We start from the raw sequence: 9,864 nt of genomic DNA on the forward strand, positions 1-9,864 counted from the left end.
CCACACCCTGGGATGGGAGCCCTCCCGGAACGCCTGCTGGTTCCTATTAGAGCGGTTCCGCCGCCTGTTTCGCTGGGGGCGGGGAGGGGTGACGCCCCCACCCCCCACCCGCGCAACTCCGACTCGGATCCTCCAGGTCCTAAAAGTAGCAGGGTTTCCCGAGGGGCGGGGTAACGGAGCCAGGTAGCTTTGCAAAGACGGCCAGACCTTCTCCCAATGGCTGACCACGCCCAGACACCAAAAGCAAACCCCATATTGGGGTCCCAGGGCACACTGGACAATTTATTCGATCTGGTGAGTCAGTTTACAGTTCAGCTTAGGGAGCTGGCCCCAGTGAAGGGTTTAGGGGTGGGGGGCAGTGGGATTTGGAGTTGTGGGAAGACACAGGTAGAGGTGGACTGAAAGGAGGCAGGATGGGGTGTGATCCAGCAGGAGAGAGGAAGACAGACACCCTGAAGTATCTTCGGAAATTGGATGCTTGCAGGGAGGAAGGGAGGATCCACGGGGTGTCTGCTACTCTAAGACTGCGTAGACAGGGACTGGGTTCAGAGATGCTCCCACAGGCTGACTGTAAGTTCCTCTTAGGACCTGTGACCGTCAAGATGCCCTTGCAACATCCAGGTATGAAGACTGACGGGCAGCTGGCCGGACAGGTGCTCAGAAGAAAACCCAAAGGAGACAGAAGACCCCCTCCCTGGGCTGTTCCCTCCCTTGGGGTCCTGGTCCTTGGGGTCCCTGGTAAAGGGATTCCTTTACCCTCTCTGCCCCCAGGGCAGGGTCCTTCCGCACCTGACACAGGAATTCTACACAATTCTTGACGTGGACTGGCTGAGCTACCATTTACTTTTGAAAAACGAAAAGAAAAGGAAAAAACTTTTCACTTACATTCTAGAGTTCAGCCTTTACGAGGCAGAGGGAGGGATATTTGGGACAGAGAGACCTTCCCAAGCCTCCTGACCTTTCCCTCTACAGGCAACAACCATCTCTGGTTTCCGGTTTCAGGCCAACTCTGCTAACGCCTCTTGCAAGTAATTCCCTGAAACTAACCCACCCAGTCACACTTCTCAACAGCATCTTGCGTCCATCCGATGATGAAGAAGTGAAACCCGGTCCCTGTATCCGCCACCACGGTCAGACTGGAAAAGAATGATTTCCAAGGCTGGCAGAAATCTTTCCTACATATTCTATCCTCCCCTAGACACTAAGCAAACAAACAAAAACATCCTATGCTATCAGAATTTTTACAGTATTTCGCTATAATCAAGTGACAGTGATAAGGCAGGCACAATCGCACATTGTGTAATAACTTCGAACTTCCATAACAACTACTCGAGATAAATATTATCTTTCTGGTTTTGCTGATGAGGACAATGAGGCCTAGAGAGGTTAAGTAGACAAAGTCACGCAGTTGAGTGGGAGATTCGGATCTGTTAGGCTCATGTCTAAATGATCTGTCTACATAATGCAAGTGAATCAGTGACTTAAAGGGAGCAAGCCCATCCCTCAGTGCCTAGGACATGGAAGGCTCGTGGTAGTTCCTTTCTCTCCGATCCCACTGAATTTTCCTGGAGAGAAATCTCAGGCAAAGGTCTGGCAAGAGTGTCTTTCCCCGAATGTTCCAACGAGGATCTGTGGGCACCTCACTAAGTGCATTTCTCTGTGGATGGAGATAAGCAGGCCCACAGCCTGTCTCTTGGTGCCCGGTACACTTCTGCCCTCCCGCAGAGATCTCGAACATGCTGCCTGTGGGCATCTCTCCTCTTGTGAGTGGCTTTTATTCACACCGGACCCAGCAAGGCATCATGGTTAGAGTGTGTGTGCATGCGTGCCTGTTCGTGTGTGTGTGTGTGTGTGTGTGTGTGACTAGAAAGGACAAGGAGGGAGGCTGGTTTAGCAGCATCTGTTTTCACTCATTCCAGAAGATTTCTAGCTGCCCTCAAAATGATGCATTTGCTTGTTCTCTGTGTGGATCCTGAAGCCAAGTTTAATTCATACTGGAGCTGTTAATCCTACTACGCGTATTTTACATGAGTTTCGTGTGTTTCCAATCGGAAGCCAAGGGTCCACTGACCCATTAACTCTACACCTGCCTTTATTTTGCTGGGAGCAAGCTGGTGTCCATCAGGACTCTTTGGTTGTGGTGAGAGACACTGAGCTTACTGAGTGTAGGCAAGAGAAGGGAATCTGTCAGAAGGATATCAGGCGAAGGAAGAAATGAGCATCCAAATTAAAGAAAGGTAAGAATTAGGACATGCCGGGACTCCCGGCTCCCCTCTCTGTCTCTTTGTGGAGACCCAGACCTTAACCCCCGAGAGGCCCGAGTCCTTGGTGGCCCTGCCTGTGTGACGGTGGCCGTCTCAGTGATCTTCATTGCTGAGTATGACCATCAGAACGATGACAGTAATATTTATTGAACACCGAGAATATGCTAGAACGTGTTACAAGTGCTTTACAGGTCTTATTATCCTCACAATAACATTTTTTTAATTTTTATTTTTTAAAGTTTATTTATTTTGAGAGAAAGAGAACGAGCAGGGGAGGGGCGGGGGCGGGTACAGAGGATCTGAAGCCATGACAGAGATAATGAGTTACCAGCTGAGTTACCCAGGCACCCTACAGTAACATTTTTTAGATGTGTATTTATTTATTTGTTTTGAAAGCGAGCACGCACGTGAGCAGGGGAAGGGCAGAGAGGGAGAATCCCTAGCAGGCTCCGTGCTATCAGGGCAGAGCCTGACATGGGGCTCAATCTCAAGAACTGTGAGATCATGACCTGAGCCAAAATCAAGAGTCAGACGCTTAACCGACCCAGCCACCCAGGCGCCCCCCCACGATAACATTTTGAAGCAATCTCTATGCCCAACATGGGGCTCGAACTCACGACTTCAAGATCAAGAGTCTCACGTTCTCCCAGGGGCCCCTTCATAATAACCTTTTGCAGAGATACTATTAATATGCCATCTTACTGTAGGGAAACTGAGACACAGAGGGACATTAACCCTTCCAGGCTCACACAGCTAGCAAGAGGGGAGGCTGGACTGGAGTCTGGGCACTGTCCACGGGTCGCATCCATACCCCTCCAGGCCACCGCTCTGTGGGCGCCCCATTCCCCCCGGAAGTCAGCGGGATCGCTTTGTCAATAACTATAGCTCCCGACGTTCTGCTGGCCGTCCTCTCAGAGACTCGCTCGCACGTGGTGTGCTAGGACCCTTAAAAGTCTAAGTATTTACTTTCCCCCAGGCATCTCTATCTGAGGCAATGACCCAAGGTCTAACTTTCAAAGACCGGGAAGAAGTCACAGGAGGTACCTGTGACACCGTGGCGGGCATCTTCCGGAGTGCCAGGTCTGGGGATTGCGCGGTCCTCTCACACGCTGCCTCACCTTCCTGATTCTGCAGATCGACGGAGACTTCAACGGATTGCTCCCAGAGTCAACTCTGGGCGATCGCCCGTTCATCCCCCCAGAGCCTGAGATCTTGGAAGGTCACAGGGCTCCCTGAGACCCAAGCTCCGCGCCTGCCTTACACTCTGAGGCCCAACCCACTGTACTTTCCAGCAGATGCTCGTCCACCCCCTGGGAGACCAGATGTTTCTTCACAGCCCCTCCTGGCAGCATTCCCTGAGAGACAGCCTTTAAAGATTCCGGAACTTCTGTTAGCAATTTATTCCTGTGGCAAGGGTGAAGTTGGGGGTAGGGAATCAAGTGGGTGCCCTCGGGGTACCAGCCAAGGCTGGGTGAGGTGGGTACGTGTGAATGGATCCAATTCAGCATTCTTGTCTCTTGGTTAGAACCAAGCCCCCGGTGTTATGTATGCCAGGGCTCCTGGCCTTTCTGTGTCATTTCAATGCCGCCGGGTTGGCATCAGCCCGTCCAGTAAGTTGTTGGAACACAGACCACAGTCCCCAAGCCGGCGCATCAAACACCAGATTGTCTTCTCCGTGCCCTCAATCGGATCCAGAATCGTGTTCCTCCCTCTTGGCCAAGCACCCTCAAAACCCATCCCTACATTCTCCAGATTTCTGATGATGGAAATTCGTGGACCCCTGCAATTTCCCGGGTATCTCTCTCCTTGCCTTGTCTCTGCATTCTGCATCTCTGCCTCTAGTCTAAGCCATACAAGCGAAAACCCTGTCACTGGGGAAATAGCTAGGAGAGGTACGGCGTGCAGAGAGCTGTTCGCTGCTTCTTCAAGGGAAAAGCATCTTCCTCAGGGGAGTGGGGAGGGTCCTCGAAGTCCTCCACATCCCCCCGCCACCCCCCTCCCAATGGTCCTTCTCTCATGAGTGCTCTAAATTTCACACGGTACTGTCCATGGGTTCAAGCCCCGCGTCGGGCTCTGTGCTGACAGCTCAGAGCCTGGCGCCTGTTTCAGATTCTGTGTCTCCCTCTCCCTCTGACCCTCCCCTGTTCATGCTCTGTCTCTGTCTCAAAAATAAATAAACGTTAAAAAAATTTAAAAAAATAAATAAATTTCACACGGAAGACCTGGCAAGTTGGTGGATACAACTGGGGTTTCCGTTTGGCAATCTACAGGATCGGTCTCCAAACTTTGTCTCCAGATTTTTAGCCTGTTCACGGAAGGCCTTGGGTTCCGCCACGCACGTCGTGAGACGTAATCTTGCTGTGCATCCAAATACCCGGTGCTGGAGAAGCAGCTCTCCACCATGGCGTCTGCATTCTGCATCCTTCTAAAAGCGTTTTATGACCGCAACTGTGCAGTCCTTCGAAACTCTGCCGGTTCCAGTGGGCGCCTGGTTCCAGCGGGCCACGGACAGTAACTTGGCCCCATGTTTTGCCACCCTCTACCAGGGCGGCTCTTTCCTTCCATATCCGTTGCCTATGGCTGGCATAGCGAAGTGTCACAAACTGTGTGGCTTAGGCACCAGGAAGGTTAGCAGATTGGAGTGGACCAGGCTGGGCGGGGGGAGGGGGGCACAGACACAGGCTAAGTCACATATCTTCTCTCCTTTGTATACAGATATCACACTATTAGCGCACTTTCTGCAGAGCAGAAAAGATGTTCTGAAGACTTATAGAACCTCTGTGGTCCCCATTATCCTTATATGTCACTACTTTGGACAAACTAGGCAGAGGATGCCCATTTGAACAGATGAACAGTTTGATGATAGATGCTGATTGAAAAAACATCTGTCTTCATACTTCCAAAAGCAAGTTCTTTTCTTTTCTTTTCGTAACCTTTACACCCAATGTGGGGCTCAAATTTACAAGCCCAAGATCAAGAGTCACATGCTCTACTGACTGAGCCAGCCAGGTGCCCTGCAAATGCTCAATAGTCACCAGTGAGGCACAGAACTAGGTACGTATTAGGAACTGTTTGTGATCGGTTAGGAACGCCTTCACATGTAAGGGATAGAAAACGTAATACTGGCAAAATAAATAGGGGTTAATTTCTCTAACATAAACAGGGGTGGCTGCTGACCCAGGTTTAGGGGCTTAATGACACTGGAGCCATATTCTCTCTGCTTTGCTCTCATGGTTACAAGAAGGCCGCCCAGGCTCCTGGCATCACATCTTCATTCAAGGCAGGAAGCCAGGGGGAAGTGGCTTTTTATCAAGACAGCAAAAGCCTTTTTAGAAGTCCTTTTAATAATCTTTGGTTTTCATCCCATTGCCCAGAGCTCTTCCCATGGCTGTGTCCGTGAGCTGCGTCCATGCAAGGGAGGCAGGGAAAAAAAGTAGTTGGCTTTCCCGGATGTGTCAGGAAAGACAGGCAAGGTTAGAGGACTGGGATTGGATTGGCTAGTCCACAATGTCTGCCACATCTCCTTAGGTCTTTGTGGAGTAGTGGCTTTTTTGTTTTTGTTTTGTTTTTTTCATTTATTTTTGAAGGAGAGAGACAGAGCATGAGCGGGGGAGGAGCAGACAGAGAGGGAGACACAGAATCGGAAGCAGGCTCCAGGCTCTGAGCTGTCAGTACAGACCCCGATGTGGGGCTCGAACTCATGAACCGTGAGATCGTGACCTGAGCCAAAGTTGGACACTTAACTGACCGAGCCACCCAAACGCCCCTGTTTGTTTGTTTGTTTGTTTGTTTTTTGAGTAGCGTTTTTCAGACTAGAGAATCGTGATCCACTGGGGCTTGTGAGATAAATTTAGTGGGTCTCTGACCAGCATTGTTTTAAAAGAAAATATCAATGTTCAGCTCCATACTGAGTGTGAGGACTGTTCTGTGACACAGCCATTTCACTTGTATATAACAACCCACAAACAGGTTTAGGCAGAAAGATCACTGGGGCGCCTGGGTGGCTCAGTCAGTTGAGTGCTGGGCTTCAGCTCAGGTCATGATCTCGCGGTCCGTGAGTTCAAGCCCCACGTCGGGCTCTGTGCTGACAGCTCTGAGCCTGGAGCCTGCTCCGGATTCTGTGTCTCCCTCTCTCTCTGTCCCTCCCCTGCTTGTGCTCTGTCTTTCTGTCTCTCAAAAATAAACAAACATTAAAAAAAAAAAAAAAAAAAGCAGGAAAACCACTGCTGTGGGGCCGTAGGCAGGAGTCAGAAGGCCGGAGGTCCCTTGTGTCGATGGTCCCTTGTGTTTTGGGCATCGTAATGGCTCAATAAATATTAGTTGTGTTGTTGTTAGTATGTTCTGATAACTAAGGATGGTCAGGTCCGGCCTTCACAGCCCAGTGAGATATACTCAGCATCAGCTAAATGTCCCTGTATAAACAAGTGATGTTAAAATACTGCCCCCACAGAAAGTTTACTTTGGCACGGCGCCGTGGGCCTAGCCCTGCGGGGTATTATTAACAAAAATCCTAGGAAGCTTGTTATTTTCTTTGCAAGAGGGCTATGTTGAGGATGCTGCTTGTGAATTGCAGCATGGGTCCCAAGGACCCCTGGAAGAAGTGTCTCTTTGGCTTGAGTCCCAGGAATGGCTGCGTTCCTCCCGGGAAACTGGCTTCTTTTTATCTTTTGGACTCGGCATCATGGAGCCGATGCTGTTTTCAAAGAATCGGGACTTCGTACCCCGTAGAACACTGTGGACGCTCACCTTACCCTGGCCTCCCCTTTTTTTCTTCTCCCTTTTTCGAAATCCCCAAGATGTCTTTCACATGCTTTCTCTGCCTTATTTTTTTTGCTCAAGACGGACGCCCCTGGCTTTGGTGCGCAGCCCCACGATGTGTAAAGTGGCAGTTGAGTGCTCCCTGTCTTGGGGGGGGGGGTGGTGCTGCTGCTCTCTCCGGAGCCCCAGGAAAGGATTTCTGGCCAGTAGCCCCATTTCCTGGGTGGTGCCTGTTCCTGCTGCCTTTCTTGTCCATGTGGATCAGGAATCCCAGGATGCTGCTTGTGGGTCGCAGCTGTGAAGCAGCCCGGCACCCAGGGACAAGCCCCCCAAATCCTCCATGGGAAAGGGATCCAGGAGACACCTTTCTCAGCCCCAAACTGTGGGCTCCCTGCATGCTGGGGGCCCGGCAAGATGCATGGAGAGGTGGTATGGATCCATCCCAAGCAGGGCAGTCCCACACAACGGCCAAAGCCTCTCCGGTTGGACAGGGGCCCTCCCATCATGGTCGATGGCTCACCCTATGGGGCCCCCGCCCTCCACCCAGGGTGTGTGGTCCCGGGGGGATGCTGGGCACGCAGGGACCAGGAATAGGGTTCTCACCTCTGACCGCTCCCCCCACCCGCCCTGAGCAAGGGGCTGCTCTCACTTTCCAGGGAGGTCCCTTCTGTCCCTTCTGTCCTGTGCCGAGGATCAGCTCGACCCTTTCGGGATGTTTTCAATCACTGATTCCAGAGAGGGGCTTAGCCTTAGCCGCAGGCCACGGGCAAGCCAAGATCCTGTTTACGAAACTGCTCATTTTACATGTCCGGGAGTCACGGGCTGCCAGGCAAGTCAATCCCTCTCGTGTCGCCGGGCCGCCCCCAGCTGAGCAGGGGCTGGGGCTCAGGAAGTTGGGGCTCAGCCCAGTCCTCGCCCCGGGTTCCCCGAGCCACCCTGTGGAAGGAAGTTTGCCTTGTGCACTTTCAATGTCCCCAGCATTCGGTGGGGGAACCGACTGAGATCAGGAACGAGGGGACAGACTCTCCAGGTAGGGGGCGGCGTGGGCAGGGGGCGCCCACGGGATCCTCTAGAATCCGGGGAGGGTCCTTCATGTCCAGATGATCTCCCAGCAGCCCTTGGCACCCTGGCAACGAGGAGGGGCTAGACTTTTGTTTTCATTGTGATGACAGAACAGATCTCCCATGGTGTCCGTTCATGTCTGCGCCCATCACCACCGTCTCCAGGGCGTCGTCTCCATCCTCCCAAACGGAAACCCCGGAGCCAGATTTTGGAAAAGCCTCCCCCGCAGCAGGTTTTCATTGCAAACCCATATGGGTTGTTGAGGGGGGGAGGGAGGAAGATACGTAGGGGTCTGAAGGGACTCCTCTGGTGGGGCAGAGGCAGGGACAGGAGGCCTCCAGCGGGGACTGCGGTGAGCCAGGGGGGACAGCCGGGTCACCTGCAGGGGGTGGGGGATGCTGTGCGGAGAGAGCACTCCCGGGCAGGAACACCTGCGGCTTCAAAGGGAAAATTTTTTCCTGGGGTCTGACTGTGGAACAGCCAGTTCCTGGTCGGCAGGGGGCCGCGGGCTGGGGACGGAGGAGGGACAGGACGGCTTTGAGAAAGTCCTGGCTTCCCAAACCACAGAGCAGGGACAGGAGGGCTTTGAGAAAGTCCTGGCTTCCCAAACCACAGAGCGGGGACAGAAGTATGTGAAGCATGTGTGACTCTCCTCAGAAGGCACCGGCCCTCAGTCTACCCGATCCCCTGGACGGACTTCAGACAAATTGCGAGCCTGCCCACAAGCGCTCTGGTGGGGATGGCACAGAAAGCAGATTTGCTGACAGATTAGGGCGCAGGGGGGCTGGGGTGAGGGCAGGTCACCCAGGAGCACAAGCGGTCAATCACCAGTTAATGAGGTGCCGCTATTCCTAGTTCTAGGGGAGCGGTTGGGGCCGGGGTGGGGGTGGGGGCAAGTTCAGGAGAAACCTCCAGAACGCCTGGAAGCCTGGCTCCCCAGAGGCTGCCTGCCGGAGAAGGAACAGGGGGGCCAAGCTCCTGACCCCGTGGGAGGGCTTCCTTCATCAGAAGTCCTCACATAATCCCCAAAAGGGGGTGCTGTTGTTGCCCCTACCGCACAGCAGGGGAAATTGAGGCACGGAGCAGTGACCTGTCCGAGGTCACACTGTAAGGGAATGCTAGAGAGAGCATCGGGGTGGGGTCCATCAGAACCAGAACCTGTCTGTCCCTGCTCCCCAACGTCCCGGGTGACCTTGAGCGCACTCGTCACTTCCTGCCAATGACCCATATTCATGCAGCACCTTCTCGTGGGTTACTGGCTTGGCTTCTACAACTGTATACAGTTGGAACAACAGATAGATTTGCCCTCGTTTCGCAGAGCAGGAAACTGAGGCCCAAAGCTGTTTGGTTTGTGTTGTGGGCTGAAACGTATGCGCCCCAAATTTAATTTAAAAAAATTTGTTTAATGTTTATTTTTGAGAGAGAGAGAGAGAGAGAGAGAGAGAGAGAGAGCACAAGCAGGGGAGGAGCAGAGAGAGAGGGAGACACAGAATCTGAAACAGGCTCCAGGCTCCGAGCTGTCAGCACAGACCCCGACGAGGGGCTCGAACTCACGGACCGGACCGTGAGATCATGACCTGAGCTGAAGTCGGTCACTCAACCTACTGAGCCGCCCAGGCGCCCCCTGTAGGCCCCCCAAGTTTATATATTGAAGTCTTAACCCTCAGGACCTCAGAATGTGACTGTATTTGGAGACAGGGTTTTTAAAGGTGGAATTAAGTTAAAATGAGGTAGTTCAGGGGGACCCTTGATCCCAAACCGCTAGTATAGAAGAGATTAG

Source organism: Panthera leo, chromosome A2, assembly GCF_018350215.1.
Source record: "Panthera leo isolate Ple1 chromosome A2, P.leo_Ple1_pat1.1, whole genome shotgun sequence".
Taxonomy (NCBI): domain Eukaryota; kingdom Metazoa; phylum Chordata; class Mammalia; order Carnivora; family Felidae; genus Panthera; species Panthera leo.